General features: G+C 37.4%; 1 protein-coding gene across 1 annotated transcript in view; it reads left to right on the top strand.

The window, feature by feature from the left end:
• The window catches only part of LOC139457891 (scavenger receptor cysteine-rich domain-containing protein DMBT1-like), a 72122-nt gene that overhangs the window by 30590 nt on the left and 23808 nt on the right, over positions 1-17724 (top strand). The window lies entirely within an intron of this gene.

Here is a 17724-nt window from a genome sequence, read left to right as displayed (position 1 = left end):
ATGATTTTTAATGACATTGATAGAAGTATAGATTGTATTAGAGATGCATCATGTGTCGCGGCAAATGTTTTGAAGAAACCAGCTCGAACAAGTAAATGCAATAATGAATGGTTTGATACTGAATGTGAACTGTTGCAACGTAAAAGATGTAGAGCATCGAATAGGTTTGGAAAATATAAGGATATTCACACGTTGAAGGATTATAACTACATAAGAAACAAATATAGTGCTGCAGGCCAAAAAAAAGGATATTTTGAACACACCAAAAAATGTATTGAGAATAACATTAGAAACTCAAAGTTTAAATGTAAGAATTATGGAAATTTTATTGATTATTTGTTGACTTCTCTGCAGCATTTGATTCTATACACCGGATAATTATACTGCACGTTGACTTAGAGCCAAAATGTTGAAGTTATTATGTAGTATGTATGAAAATGATAGAACGTGTGTACGAGACAAGGGTTTATTGTCTGAAATGTTTGAATGCAAATTTGACGTCCCAAAGGATGTATATTGAGTCCGTTTTTATTTTTATTTTTCATAAATGAATTAGTTTCGGAAATCCATAACAATTGTACAAACGCCGTTCAATCACATCCGGATGTCATTCATCTCTTTCTTCTATTATTTGCAGATGACATTATCATGTTATCAAGCACAGCTGGTGACTTGCAAAAGAAAATTGATGACTTACAAAATAACTGTGCTGTGATGAATGGAAATTAATTGTTAATAGAGTCAAAACTAAAAGTATTGTATTAAAAAATGGTTGCAAAATTGCCAACAAATGAAAAATGGTCCTTCAAAGTTGTAAGTTTGAATGTGACTACACACTATAAATATTTGGGTGTGTATTTCAGTAACTAAATTGGAGTATTCATGTAAGAGAAGCACCAGTTCAGGCCAAAAAGGTTTTATTTGGTATATTTAAGAATATACATATCCTTGATGATATCAGTTTGTTTTAAACATATTTTATTGACATATATGGTCAACGGGATTCGGCAAAAGTTATCCAACTTAGTTGGCCCTTTCACTACTCTATATGTACAGACATTGACTATATATATATATATATATATATATATATATATATATATATATATATATATATATATATATATATATATATATATACGTATACAAACACACATACATATACACTTTGACTACTCTATATGTACAGACATTGACTATATATATATATATATATATATATATGTATACAAACACACATACATATACATACATATTCAGAAATACATACATATACACATACTCATATATACACATAATCATACATACTCATACTCATATACATATGCACATATTACATTTATAGTAACAAAGAGAAATATATTTACACAAGAACATAAACATAATGTTTGCAACAATAACATAGACATACCTACGAATTGTCTATATAAACACAATTTACTTGTATATACACATTAATCCAAAATACATGCAAGACTACATATATAATTAAACAATCATACATACACTTAGTCGACAGTACAGAGTATATATTTTTCACGCTGTTGAACATGAAGTTAAAATATTGTGACTTTCTTCTAGGAACACATCATCGAGAATATTTTGTATTGCACATGTAGTTCCAGCTTTTATAATGTTAGCGAATTCTAACAGTTACAAGTCATTCTTTGAGATCTTTGATGTTAAAATTAACCCCATTTTACTTTACGGTGCTGAAATATGGTGATTAAACCAATTTTATTATATCAAAAAGGTCCACTTATTTGCATGTAAAAAAATTCTTGGTGTAAAACCCAACACATCTAGCGCAATGGTTTATGGAGACAGTGGTAGATTTCCTCTATCTATTTTTCACAGCTGAAAGTCATAAAGTACTGGCTGAAACTCCTTGAAATGACTTCATCGAGATACCCTAAGAAATGATGATAATACGACACGAATGGAAAGACTAAAGGTCGGGGGTACATAGTTATACCAAGGTTTCGTCCGTCTGTCCGTCCGTCCGTCCGTCCGAATACTTTGTCCGCGCGATTTCTCTTAAAGTACTCAGTGGATTCCTCTCAAACTTAGTACATATAATCTGTGTCATATGGATAGGTGCAGTCAAAAGAAAAAAAAAGTTTTTTTAATTTTCCATTTTTTTAATGAATTTCGTCCGCGTGATTTCTCTTAAACGACTCAGTGGATTCATCTCAAACTTATTCATATAATCTGTGTCTCATTTTTTTATGATTTTTTCAAAGCCTAACCCTATCCAAGCTATTTAATTTGAAACAACTGACACACTAGGCGGGTGGGGGGTATCAGTGAGCCACGCACACATTTTTTTCTTGTTGGGTAACTGATTTGAATTTTTTATTAATTCAATAGTGGTTTTGGAAATGTTTGGTATGATCAATTTGTACAATCTGTCACAGGTACTATAGTATAGGGTATTGAGGGAGGTGGAACTGGTGAAGTAGGTGTAAATATTGGCTTGCAATTTGAGGAGGTGGCTGATAATGTGGGAAGATTTTCCTATGAATAGGCGGGCGATGCGGAAGGGCGCTGATTCAGGCTTAGAGGTCACAGATCTGGATGTGGGATGGAGTAGTATAGGTAATGATGGTTCTGGACCACTTCCACTGGAGCCGGATTCATATACCTATACCACCACTACAGGGGGAATTTTTTATGCCAAAATGATTATGCGATTCAACGATAGTCATGAGATTCAGCTAAATTGACTACCACCTGGAGCCAATGATATAAATTTTTATAGGTAATGATAGTTCTGGACCACTTCCACTGGAGCCGGATTTGTATTAAACGAAACATCAATATTAATTAATAATGAATAAAATTTACTATAGCCCACGAGGATATTGGAAAGGTATAGGAGCAATAAAAAAATTAGCCACCGCGGCTAGGGTATCTAAAGATGTGGCCAAGGATTGGTTAAAGAAACAAGCGTTGTGGCAAATATATTTACCGGCACCGCGTTATATACCGAGGAAGAAGTTTGATATTTTTACAACGAATGAAGTTCATCAGGCTGACCTCTTGTTTCTTCCCCACGATAAGCTAAAACGCAAAACGTATAAATACGCTTTAACAGTAGTGGATGTGGCTAGTCGATACAAAGATTCAACAGAAGTTGCTAATGCACTGAGTCGCATATATAAACGCGGACCGCTAAAATGGCCTAAGCTATTTCAAGTAGATCCCGGTCGAGAGTTTATGGGATCGGTAACTAAACTGTTAACAAAGCACGACGTCGAAATCGTCCGTGGTGAAAGAGAGGCCCACTGCAGTCAAGCCATTGTCGAAAGATTTAACCGGACTCTAGCGGATCGTTTGTTTGGCTATCAGTATGGGATCGAAATGAAAACCGAGCGATTGAGATCAACCGAATGGGTGACACGATTATCAGCCGTTGTATCAGCGCTGAATAATGAAGTAACGAGATTAATAGGGAAGAAACCATCCGATGTGATTAAAATGAAATCCGTGACTTCCGAATCTTCAGCACCGAGGAGAGGCAAAGAACGAAAACTTCCGGATAGAGTATGGGTAAGATATTTATACCAGCCCGGTGAACTCGAGGGAGGCCTACGTCGCGCAACCGATCCCATATGGTCCCTTAAGACGTATAACATTAGTCGATTGGTTACAAAAGAAGGAGAGCCTATTCTTTATTATCTTCAAGATGGACCGGGTAGGGCATTTGTACGAGAAGAGTTGTTCATAGTTCCCGACGGTACGGTATTACCACCATAACCATAAGCATAGGTAGTTACACCATCATTATCAATCCATCTCTTTGTATCTAAGGGGGATAATGATGTCTTGTTCATTCTTAATCCATATATCCTATGATCGTAACTTCTTAAAGAGTTCATCTCATGTTTGAACGTTCTACCGTTGAATAATGATTCTTTATACCGTTCGTGTTTGATATGCTTTTTTACCACATACTTCTTAACACCCTTAGCTTTTCTTATCTCTCCATTATCGGGCTTCTTTCTAGAATACATCTTAGGTCTTAATCCAACAAACTCCGCTGTAGGGGTCCCAGCACATTCATCCTTCATCTTACCTAACACCTTTTTATTTACTACGCTGTACAGTGGATTATCTTTTGGGTAATCGCTCGTGTCGTACATATCTATTATTTCTGCCATATCTTTATACACATCCTCGGTTTGTATTTCCATCAACAAAGAATCTGTGTCGGTATATAACACCTCGCATCTATCGCCGTATTGTTTCTTAAGTTCGTTGTAATAAAAGTCATACATTAAGTGTTTTGACAAGTCGAGAATACTCATACCGACGTACACCGGTCTGTTGAATTTTATATTACTTTTCTGCATATGCAACGTGGCTAAGTCGTTATCGAATATCTTGCTTCTGTTAAAAGCCGTACTGGCTATAAGTTTCCTGAGTCTTTCTTCCTCATTAGATCTGACTAATTTAACATCAACACGCTTCCTTAGATTCTCCATAGTTTTACCGAATACCGAGTTATTCATGAGCTTATACAGATTCTTTTCGAAATCGCTGGTGGCTATCTTTCTTAAATCTGTGTTCAGCCTTATATAGGGCTCCATCCAAGGGCTTTGATCAAACTTTAGAACTCTGTGTATTTTCTTAAGTTTCATACCTAACGATAGATACAACTGGAGATTTCTGTAGTGAACTATATATTTTGTCTTATCCATCAAATTTGGTACGAGCTTTTCTACGTTAGCTAACCTACTATTACCCATCAAGGAGCGTTGATATTCCGACATCCAGTCTTTATTAACCATTAATCTTTCGGGAGCTAGCGGATAACTGTTATGGTCTTTATGTAACGAACTTGGAGATTCCAAGTCAACTTCTATTATGTACCCTTTATTCTCATCATTATTATGGATATCATTCACATTGACCCACTCAAAACCACCCGTGGGTAAAGGTTGACTCATAGCCCATCCGTACAAATTGTTAGCGTTGAGATATAATATGTGCGTGTCGGGTTTACTCGGATCGTATCCTTCCACTAATTTATTATTAGCCTTAGAATACCTTTTCGCTGCCATCGATATACCCCCTCTTAATCCTTTCTCAATAAACAAGTGCATATCGTAATCTGTGAGTAGTTTTAGTTCTACGCCGGTTTTCTTCAACAATGCATCCCACGATAGTCCGGGACTGGAATAGTACCATGCCGGGTGCAAGCCGTATTGTTTTAAACACGTCTTTCTAGATATCTCGAATATATCGGCGAGTAACAGTACATCGGTTTTTAAGTACAGATCGTGATAATCGCCTAAATTCTTACAACCTAATTTATCCCAAACCGTCAGAGCGTGTTCATAATCGGCATCTGTTATTCTAGATTCCGTTAAGTTACTATAGAATGATTCGAGGGGTGGTAATTCAGTTTCTTCGAATCTAGACCAATCATCCATATACTCGTAAGGATATACACCTTTTCTCAGCAGCAAATGACGAGTTATCTTATCTGTATATTGATTTGTTATCGCAAAGTCATCGGGATTGTTCGCATTAGCTTAATTGTCCAGGGAAGATAACAGAAACTGTACGGAGTCTATGAATCTAAGCCCATTACTTTGCTTTATTCTAGATTTCCCATCCTTGTCCCTATAATGTATAGGTTTAGTCAACGAGAACGATATGTATTTTTCCATATTGTTAGGAATGCACGTTAAACCGCCGTCGGTCTTTGAGATAGCTTGCATAATGAGATGTGAATCGTATCCTCTAAGGTTATGAAACACAACGGGGATGGGTATTGTTTGAGCATTCATTTTTAGTTTCAAGTTACACTCGTTATGAGCGGCTCCCCGATAATTACCCGTGACATGACAATGATCTCTTACGGAATCCCCATCCAGGGCTTTATTACAAACGTGACAACTCGTTGACTTCTTGTGGGCCCTCCAATCATCTATCGTCATACGCATGGGTTTCTTACACGATAATTTTTCCCTGATTATTCTCTCTTCATTTTGTAGTTATTCTAGGAACTTTCCCGCTGCATCGGGACCTCTGTAAATCACGGGAGTGTTTGTTTTCCCATCATACCTTACAACTATATATCCAAACCCACAAGGAATATGTTCTTGAGTTTTGTACGTAAAACTACTATAATTATTGCGTTCGGTATTTTCTATGGGTTTGATAAGCGCTTCGAAGTCGGCGTAAATTACGTACGGTACTGGCATTTGATTACAATAGTGTTAAAATTTTAATATATTTTTTCCCTCTTTAGGCATATCGATCCTGATAGCGGTCTGTCCAACACCTCTACAGTCTTCTTTATGCGCTTCTAATAGATCTTGTCTGCTGTACCCATGCAGGCATCTTTCGCAGAAATATTTCTCTCTAGCATGTTTTGTTTGATCGTATAATAGTCTGTTTAAACTCTTTATCCACGTATAATGATATTTACCATCTTTTTCGATCAGAAATGAATTGATTCTGGGAATATGTTCCAGAGCGGAGCTTATCCTGTGTACAACAATTCCTTTAGAATGTCCAAAAACATTTATAGCTAAATTATTTTGCTTTTCCACCTTATCAATTTGTGATATTGGTGTAGGTTCGTCTATACCACCGAAGTTGAGTCCATCGTTTGGGGGATAGCTAGAAGGTCTATCCGGATGCTTGTCTACGGGGAACAATGCAGATCTTATCATCATTCTTAAACAGTCATCGGATTTATTTTTTACGTTAATTATGGCTTTTTTCTTCTTATAATACGGGGGTAAATCTATATAAGATCCACCTTTGAAGGGCATGTAATTTGCTATATCTAAATATAAACTATCGATTCTATCCACACCCCAACCCGAACCTCTATTAGTCCAGCGTTTTAAAGTTTCCGGTATCCTCTGAATTGATGTATCTATTGATGCGTTTATAGTATCGGATTCGGTTATAACTTCTTGATTGCTTCGGAAATATGGTTCGGTATATTCGACGCTATCGTCTGCGTTACTTTTACTCAATGACATTTTAATCGTCAGCTGGTATTTTATACTATGTAAATCATCTAACTCCTCGTTAATTTTACTCGATATGATGGGCTTAATATCATTAACATCCATGTTGGAATTAATATCCATCTTCCAACCTCTTAGATATTTACCAACGCCGGCGGATATGGGTACAAATATTAAATCTTGTTGTTGATTATTATCAATATCATTAGGTTGAACATCATCATTATTATTATCTAGTAAAGTGATCAATTCAGCTCTTCTCATTCGAGAATAACCTCTCAGCCCACTGTTTCTCGCTCGAGCTTTGAGTTCTCTAACAGTCTGGGGTGGTCTGTTGTATTCCAAACCGAGTAAGGTAATCAATTCAGCTTTTCTCATACGAGAATATCCACGTAGGCCACTTTGCTTTGCCATAGCCTTCAACTCTCTGACAAAAACCATTGTGGTTGAATGGTATATGCAAAATGAGACTAATGTCTGATTGGTTGTTTTTCATATATCTAAATATGTATTCTCCCCAACCTATTCCTCTCATTGATGTAATCTCTCTTCCTAGCATAAATAATCTGATTCCTGACCCTATCAGCACCGTGTTTCTTACATAAACAATAACGACCTTTGACCCCTATCCCGCATTCAGAACACTTATAGTTTATGTGTCCGCGCCTGATGTAATAATTGTGTATACCGCAGTATATATCATCAACACAGCGTCTATTACATAGAGTCGTCTTCCCCATGAGTGTAAACATGCAGTTATTCATGGTATATACATCTATCATATCATTTGTCTAAATGCAAATCACATCTACACAAGGCGAGATATTGATTATGCTATTTATAGATCGCTATAACTAGGTCATGCATAGCCACAGCTGTGGTTATTTATGAGTAGCTATTGTATAGCTGAAAATCAATAGAGCAGATATCCCATAATCACAAATGTGACCTCTCGGTCTTTCTGAGCCTCTGACGGTGTATAAAACTGACTCATTGTTGGTCTAGGTATTGGGTCGAGTTTTTTCCCATAAACGAGGTAGTATTCGTGCATGGCAGATTCGACATCCTTAAACGTTTGAATTGAATGTCCTTCCTTAATCAGTTTTTCATGAATAAAGTCTAATCTCTTCATTCTCTGCTGCGTATATTGTAACTGGGCTGCTTGGTATTGTTCTAAAGCTTCGTTATGTCGTGTACGCTCGTCTTCAACTTCTTTAGCGTTTGATTCCTTCATACTAGAAAATAAATAATTACTCCCCGAAAAAGCTAGAGCATTAACAACAGCTCCACCGACCATCATCGCAATAGATGCCATATTTATATGAATATAATATATTCAAATCTTTATATGAACATAAAATATTCAAATGTTTAATTACTTCATTATGTCTTCCGGGATAAGTCCTTGTTTGATGAGCATATCCTTCGTTGCCATTGCTAATCCAATATCCAGAACCATCATACCTATATCAATTCCATTAAAATCTAGCTTGGGAGGTGTGGCTTTAGTAATCATTTTAGCCATACGGGCATAGCCAATGGCCAAGCCGGTGACCACCGCTGAATGATACGTCGCGTTTACCAACATTTTACCGTCTGTAACTGGAGTAGTCATGCTTCTTATAGCATTATATGAGGACTAACCTCTAATTGAACTTGTTGTTGCGGCGGGGGTGACGTTTTCTCTTCTTCGGTCTTATAAAAGAACCATACAGCTGCTACACCAGCAACTCCTACTAGTGCCCATGTTTTAATCGGATTTGAATTATTTATTAATTTTGCTTTGCGCGCAAGCCCTCCCTTTCTTCCTGCTGCTATTTTTTTGGGGTTCTTAGTAACTCTGGGTTGTTTTTGTGGTTCCTCATTCACTTGTTGTTCCGTTTCCGCAATCTGTTGTTGCGTTTCCGCAATCTGTTGTGGTTGCGTGTTCACAATCTGTTGTGGTGTCACCTGTTGAGTCTCCATTATTATTAAGTGGGCACGTATGTTTAAATTGACAATACCTAGCCGTTATTAAAGCTGTGGTGAGTGGAGCTAAAAACATTCCGAATCTATGATAAAACTCACAGCTCACTGAGCTTATAGCGTGTTCGATGAATGGGTCTTTCTCTAGAGATTCGCATAAATACATGCGATGTTCTGATGGGATGGGGAGAAACGTACTAGCTACGACTGTGTATAGTTGTAATATAGACGACCCTATCGTTTTAGTCATTGTAGCTCCCAGTCTAGACTCGTAACGCGCGTACAGTTTTTTAATCTCTTCGTCGGTCATGTTATCAATTTTTTCGATGGTATAATTTTCTCCCAAATATTGGGAACATTTTCCACCGGCTACCAAAGCCGCGAGTCTTTCTCTATGTTTATCTGTAACTACTTCAGCATGTTGATGTGTTTTTTTATCTACATCAGATTCTTTGAGCATTTGTTCGATGAGTTCGTCGCATTCCATAATGTAATACCTAAGGAGATATCTAAGACTAACATAATATAATATGACGTATCCAATACATCCCATAATAATGAACTGTTGCGAAAGAATGATGATTTCGAACCACATTTTATGTCATATTAACCGCTAATGTTCAATTTGCTACATTTTGCTATAATTTTGCTATAATTTTGCTATAATTTTGCTACATTTTGCTAAGCAATTGCATAAGCAGCTGGTTGATCGGTTTTTAATACGAGTTTACAGTGCTTCGTTGCTGATAACAATTTTCTGACTTTATCTCGTTCACCCTTGGTATAAATGACGTCATTTTCGCGTAAACATTCCTCGAATGAATCTCGATCTTTGCAATGAAACAGCGCTACCCATTTGGTCTGCTCTCTGAGATCTTTCAGGACAGAGTTGTATTTTTGAGTAAGTACCCAAACGCTATGTTGAGTATGCCTTCCGGAGAATGCTAAATACGAAAGCATATCCTTCTTTTTTGTTAATTCTTTACTCGCGCTGCAGTCGTCTATTACGAAAATGGTTGATTCTCCTTTGTATTTTTCGTGACATACTCGGAGACAGTCTTGTAAACGATCGCCCGTATCGACTCTGTGTACCCCGTCGTCATTCATTACCCAATCTCTCGATAAGTATGTTTTATTAACGCTTATAGTCGGGCACAGAATAATAATATGATCGAAAACGTCCCGATAATGACTTTGTAAAATATCTAGAATAAAAGCTGTTTTTCCACAGCCCGTTTGCCCGCATATGATAGCGCAGTGCGGATCTTTAGGTAAAAGATTATCAATAGATTGCTTGCACGAATCTCCCATTTTGTATATTAAGTTGCGCATCCATAATCACGTACAAATATATGTTTAATTTACCAGCCGATTCCTGGAGCTTCGTTATCTGTATGGTGACACCCTCGCTAGCATTTTCTATTCTCCTCCCACTGCCGTGTAGTTGGTCATCGTCCGTTGTTCGCATGTCTAGCCATAGCGCGTACTTCGAGGTGAGGTATTCACCCATCGATACACTCCCGAGAGACAGAACTTTCACGACCGCGTTAGCCTCCTCAGAACGTTTTATAGAAGGAAGTTTTTTAATCTCATCCCACTGGTGATACGCTAGCATTCCTTGGCTATATAGTTGATAAGGAACGCCCTCGATAGTCAATTCTACTTTCGTAATCTTGGGATTGTAGAACTTCTCGGTATTTCTTTTAAACGCATCGTAGGGGTCCTCGAACAACATTAAAATACCCTTCAACAACCTCGTGGGGACGTTAAGATTGATATTCCACATCATATTTTTTTTGTCCCTCGTGATCTTTTGGTGTCGCAGCACGCGATCGTACAAAATGGCTTAACTTCCTGAATAATGGTTACGAATTTGTCTGGCTAATTCGGGATCCGTTATCATATCGTACTCGAGCGAGATATTGTCAATGGAATAGCTAGCATCTTCATCAGCTCTGATTACTCTACTGTAGTCGTTAAAAGTGAGTTCGTATTCTAACCTATCACCTAAGGATGCTTGATAAAAAGGCATGTGGGAATCTAGTAATTCAAAGTCTAGGGGAACATAGAATCGGTTACCTAATGCGTCGGCAACGGCCTTATCTTTTTCGTTGGTAGCGTTACCATTTTCAGCACCATTTTCATGTAGCAATAGTATACATCGCTATCGTCGATACTCAAAACCTCATTACCGCTAATTTTAATAGCGATTTTCTTAACGATAGCACGACCTATGTTCTGAACGGGCTCCCTGTTAACGTCGTCAGAAGTCAAACTAATCGTAAATACTAGTCGGACAGTTCCCGGAACTAACACATCGTGTGCGCCGAGATTAGGAAAGCGAACCAGAAGCGTTTGATTCTGATCGATGGTACTAGGGTTATTAGTGTACCCTATGTTTAATATAAAAATGACTGATTTTGATATTAATGACTTTGATCTAAGTACCTTTGATGACTTTGATAACCAGAATCCAAGCGAAGATACTGATGAAACCAACTTTGGTGGCACGAATCTTAACGATGAAATTTTACAATCAACCGTCAATGATTATTACGATTCCTTTAAAGATGATAGTCCTATTGTTCGTGACTATTCAAAGTTTACGATAGATAGTAAAGGAATATTGCGACTGCGTGGCGCTCCGGATATTGATCTTATGCATTCTCGTACTCGTAAGCCCCTAGCCTTGTCTACGATAGCTGCTAAACACGGCATCGGCACTGTTCGTGATGAATTAGGTTTTGTGGACTACTACCGATGACCAAAACTTTCCGCAAAGACTACTAAGGCTCTTCAGACTATGAGGAAAGAACTCGTTAATACAGATGATTTGGAAGCTTCCTCGATGGTGGCCTCGAACGGACTCGGAGAAATCTTAGATACCTATTACGATAATTCCACTTTACAGGTACCACATTCAGAGTTCAGTATTAGGGAATTACAGGGTCTTGACAAGGCAATGCGAACAATGCGGGGAGAACTCATCAATAATACAGCCAAGATATCCGAAATCGACAAGCATATAGCTTACGAGAAAACAAAACTCGAACAGGCGGGCGGTGAGTTCAGTAGACGCTGCGTAGCGGAAAGATTGCGTAACTTAGAAGACGAAAGATCGGCCCGCCTCGAAGCAGCTTCCAGTAATAGAAAGGCACTTCGTTCGCAAATCAGTCGTATTCGAGAAACTATCGATCAAGTCCTCAACGATGATACTACACTGGCGGATAAAATTAAAACATTGTTCAGAGAACAGGGACTAACAATTGCCAGTACTTTTAACCGCGTTGGGATTTATTATATCGACTTTGACTCTCGCGTTAACAGGTGGCACAGGTGGTAGCGGCGGATCACCGCCTAACGATAAAAACGGTATAAAAGAGTGGATAAAAAAGCATTTAAAAGCATTAGGTTCAGCACTGGGAAAGCTAGCTGAGAAAGCTGCGGCCGCACTTCCCGGTATAATAGGGAGTATAGTTTCCTGGCTATTGAATTTATTAGCTAAGACCACCACTTGGCTTAGTCAAAACTTGTGGGGGTTGATCGTAACAATTGCAAGGCTGTTGTACGTATTCGCTAAAGACTATTTAACCAAATCAGTTCGCTAACCAAATCATTAGTAAACCAACCGAGACTCCACCCACTACAAGCGCTGTTTTTTCATCGATATGTTGTTGATTTTTAGCCGCAATATGCGGTGACACTTGTGCATCAGTAGATGGTTGTGAAACATGTGGTGTTTGTGGCTTGACTATTCCCTTTTCACCCGTGATGGTTTGCGTTATTAATTCGACGTTCATATCTGAATTTATACCTGGTTTTTGTTGATCGGTAGCGATAACAATTTTATTATTATAACCGATCACTTGACCGATCTTAAGTTCCACATTACTCGGAGACATGTATAGTCCCGGTGCATAAACAAAGTCCACTTTGGATTGAGCGTACTGTAATGCATCTTGAAAACGCTTTATAGACGATGGTATGTCAACTGGTGAATTAATGGCGTCCTCCACGTTTGAGACAAACCGTTTTTGCGCATCGAGCGCCGTCCCAGAACCGATAATGGACGTTCGTGTTTGCGATTGCGCTCCGAGAATTGCCCATACATAAGTTCTTATCGATTCATTAACTCTTACAAATCCTGGGTTAGTAAAATTATTTTCCGTTTTATTATTAAGAAATTCACTCCAAGCGTCTGCGGTATCGTTCATTTGTACAATTTTTTTAACAATATAAATTAAACCACTCTTAAAACTCATAATATCCCCTCTCCAATCGTTAATATAAAGTTCCCAGCCTTTATACCAATCACCGGTTTTATGCCAGTGATCATATATTCTTGTGTAAAGTTTGCTGGTACTATACAATTTACCAAAATTAACCGGAAGTTTATTAAGTACTTTATATACATTATCGCTTTCTTCTTTGACGGATATTTTTTCCTCTGTGTAAGGAACACCTAGACCATGGTTTGCTCCTTTAATACGCCAATCTTTACTCGTAGAAACATTAAATTCCTGACAAATACGCTCATACGCGGACCTATCATAATTATTATTTGTGGAATTCCACGCTCGATCCTGCGGTAATGGAGCACTAATTTCTTTAAGTATACGTCTAATCTGATAGTACACGTGAAATGTTATAACAGACTTATTCAGTTCAAATCCTGGAGCGTAAAGAGATACGCCACATCCCGTTGTGGCACACCATATAGCAAAGTTTCACTGATTCTGCCAAAATTGCATCGGATTGTGAAACCAATCGTGCACCATTTTATCGCTAGTTGCCGTGACCCTGTAATTTTCAGGGAATTTAACGAAAAATTCAGCACCAGAGGCAGTTACTATAATCGATTGATTAGTAATGTATCTCGATTTCATATTTAAGTTATGATATAGTATCATTGTATATTTAATATGTATGTTACACTCCCGGGAATTACAAATGGTCAGTCTATTGAACTGCTTCATACTATCGATGACTCGGATGGGCAACTCGAAGTAGCTATCTGTGATGTAACGTATTACCCACGGTGGACCAATATAAGTGCTGCAAGAGGTAATAATGAGATGTATTTATCAATTGAACAAAATATTATTGAAAACTTCATTATTATACCTGATGGGTATTACAGCGTATGCTCACTCAATGATAAAATTTTTAAGCCTATGGGAGCTAGTCTCACACAAAATGAGGCGAATGGGATGCTGAAATTAGTCGCTGGAGAAAAGTTATTAGCTATTCCTGACAACTTAGCATCTAAATTTGGATTTGCACTCGACTCTAAATCTATGAACATAATAAAACCCAATGAAACAAAACATGGAGATACATTACCCGATTTAGTTCCCAATAAAGAGTTGTTCATCCATCTTGATCAAATAAGCACGACGGATAATATTCAACTAGAAAGTCCTTCAACTCTACTCAGATCTATTCCAGTGAAAAATGAAAAATATAATAGCGGTAGAACGGAATCTTTCTCGTCATTACAATATAAAAAATTAAAGCGTGGTATTATTTCAGACCTCAAAATTTCTGTATTAGATGTAAAACATCAACCTGTACATATAGGATACTTAAGTGTAACACTCCATATTATAAATAATGGTTGATGCATCAGGCCCTGGAACGATAAGACAATGTAATACAATTGCGCTTTCCGATCTCGGAGACACGGAAGGATTCGGTAAACCCGGTAACAATGGTAAGTTATACGCTTTACACTTACACGATAATGTATACAAGCAGAAAGAAGTTATATTCCCGGAAAATCTAGAAGATTTAAGCGATGTCGACGTTAGTAGACTCCTTAAAACCACTCCGTACAATATTATTTACAACAGTGAGAATAAATGCACTATGGTCGAAGCAAACATCAAGTGGCTACTGAATATCGTCATTACCCCACCTTATGCGATGATGGGTAAGGGACAAAATTTAACTAAGATAATAAATAGTGGCATCGTACTCGCGGCCTATATCCCGTCAAAACGAAAAAGTGTGTTAGTCACTCCCCTGCCAGAAAAAACAGGTCATATGTTATATAGTCGTCCGGCAATCCAAAATGTTAGTTTAAATTTGGTTACAGAATTCGATGATATTAAAGTTAACTTGAGTGCAATACCTAATATTTCTACGCTTATTATTGAAGTCTTGTTCGGAGATGCACCGGTAGATGCCTTCGAAATATTACCAGGTCTATCGATTAAATGGCTCAAGAAACACGAGCGTAAACGTTGTAGTATAATTCATGTCGGTGCATCACCCGTTGCAACCCTCGAGGGGATTCAAATTATTAAAAGGTACAGAATTTCTCTTTCTAAGATATTCTTGCCGTATAATATACATTTGATAAGGTTGATGTATACTCTCAAAACATTTAAGCAAGACCAATTAAAGACTATTATATATTCGTAATATACACTATGAGTTTATATCCAGCGCTCGATGAAGCAATTTCAAAGATGGAAACTGATTTCGATTACATCAAATAAGCGACATAAAACATCGAGTAGAAAAGGATAGGGAGTTGAGACTTGGATTGTATAAAAAGTATCGCAGAGCCGTGAATGCTCTGGACAGAGTTGACACCGCTCTTGTAGTAGCTGGCATGGGACTCGGTGTAGCCGGTGTCGGTTTACTATCAACTATAATCGCCGCGCCTATCGTGCTCGGCATGGAAATAACCGCCGGAGTCTCGGGACTGGCAGGAATAGCGATAAAATACATTTCTCGTAGGTTGCAAAAGAAAGCATTAAAACACGATAGTATTCGGATACTCGCCGAAGCAAAGTTGAACAGCATTGAGGATCATATTTCGACAGCAATGGCCGATTGTAAGATATCCAAGGATGAGTTTCGTTTAGTGTTGTCAGAACTCACCAAATACAATGAAATGAAGCAAGAGATTCGATCAAAATCTCGTAAGACCAATGGTATTAGCGAAGACGAGAAAAAAAGTTCATAGACCACGGGAGGCAACAAGCGCGTCAATTATTCCGTGCCAAAACCAAAGAACTGGTTGGAGATTAAAAATAGATTGCTTACTATCGTTTGATCACATTTAGACAAATGCTTACATAAATATATATAATAATGGAAAAAAACTATTAAATGGAGAGAATTACCACAAGGTTTTTATTATATCAGTGATGTCAAACCAACCAAATACGGTTATCAATTGTTTCTTATCAATTTACAAAAAGAGTGTAGTTATATAGTCTGGTCTCCTAGTAAAATGAACGAAGAACTTAATAAAAATGTTGAATATCGCTTTATCGATAAAAATAATGAAGAATATGTTTATTACCATTTAGACTCATCTAAAGCAATGATTGGCCCCAGGTATTGGTGAGCCAGAGCCATGACTATCGTTGAATCGCATCATCATTTTGGCATAAAAAATTCCATCTCTAGTGGAAGTGGTCCAGAACCATCATTACCTATAAAAAATTATATCATAGACTCCAGGTGGTGGTCAATTTAGCTGAATCTTATGACCATCATTGAATCGCATAATCATTTTGGCATAAAAAATTCCATCTGTAGTAGCAGTATAGGTATATGAATCTGGCTCCAGTGGAAGTGGTCCAGAACCATCATTACCTATACTACTGATGGAGTACAGAGGATTTGGTGGATTTTGTAATACATTTGTTGATTGTACTCCATTTGTTGGTTGCTTGTTGGTTTCACACTAAGTTCTTGGACGTACAGATTTCTGTGTTAACATATTGTTTCAATTTGGGAATCGATACGTAACAACTGACAATTTAGATACATATTAAAACAGTGTCATAAGGTAACTGAATACATAAATTCAAATACATAATAAGACGTATTTAATATATCACTAACTTGTAAGGAGGATCTCAGTGATCAACTTAAAATCCACGCAAAGCACGGTTGTGGTCACTCAATACAGTTGGTGTGCATGTGAAATGCTGAGTGCTAGGATGTCTAGACTGGAACAATCAGGTGTAAGCTGACTTAAACAAAGAAACAACAGAAAACAGCCTACCTGTCATACACCACAACTAATTATTGTTGATGCTCAGGTTTAAATATACAATTGATTAAAAAAAGCACATAGGTTAAGTTCATATTCTGCCGAAATAAGCATTGTAGAGTGCAACAGCTACATTAAAAGGCCAATACATCATTTCAATACACTATGTAAAAATATGCAAAATACAGAAAGTGCCTGTATATACAACACTGCCACATATTTAGTCTTATTCACGTGTTTGTGACTATGTCTTTTATGGAAGCTCTGACATTTTTGTTAGTTCATATGATGTTTTACGGTAATATGTTGGATGTTACATGTATACAAGATACACTGCTGGAGCATTGACCTTACTTAATGTGATATTTTGCGTTTACTGTTGCAAACAAACTTTCATAAATTGTGAGTGAGTGAGTTGATATTGAACGTCACATCGGCAAATTTTCAGCCATATCGTGACGAGAAGTAGTACATTAATAACACATATATGTAGACTTTATAAAAAAAAAACTGTCATCAAAGGACAGTACAATAACTAGAATATCACAGTCTATCTAAAACTAGTTGAGGAACATTTAAAAGCAGAAAGAATTAACAACACAATATAAAAATGGGCTAGAGATCGTCAGTAACTAAAGGAAGTTCACCATACCAGGGATCATGGGGACTTACAGTGCCCTTGCTTCCTACATGGACCTTTCATAAAGAAGTCACACTCTTCGTTTCATAAGTGATACATATTTGTAA

This window comes from Haliotis cracherodii, unplaced genomic scaffold (assembly GCF_022045235.1).
Source record: "Haliotis cracherodii isolate W230 unplaced genomic scaffold, xgHalCrac1.p SCAF_12, whole genome shotgun sequence".
Taxonomy (NCBI): Eukaryota; Metazoa; Mollusca; class Gastropoda; order Lepetellida; family Haliotidae; genus Haliotis; species Haliotis cracherodii.
The sequence above is the reverse complement of the archived record's forward strand: the minus strand, read 5'-3'. Positions and strand labels throughout refer to the sequence as shown.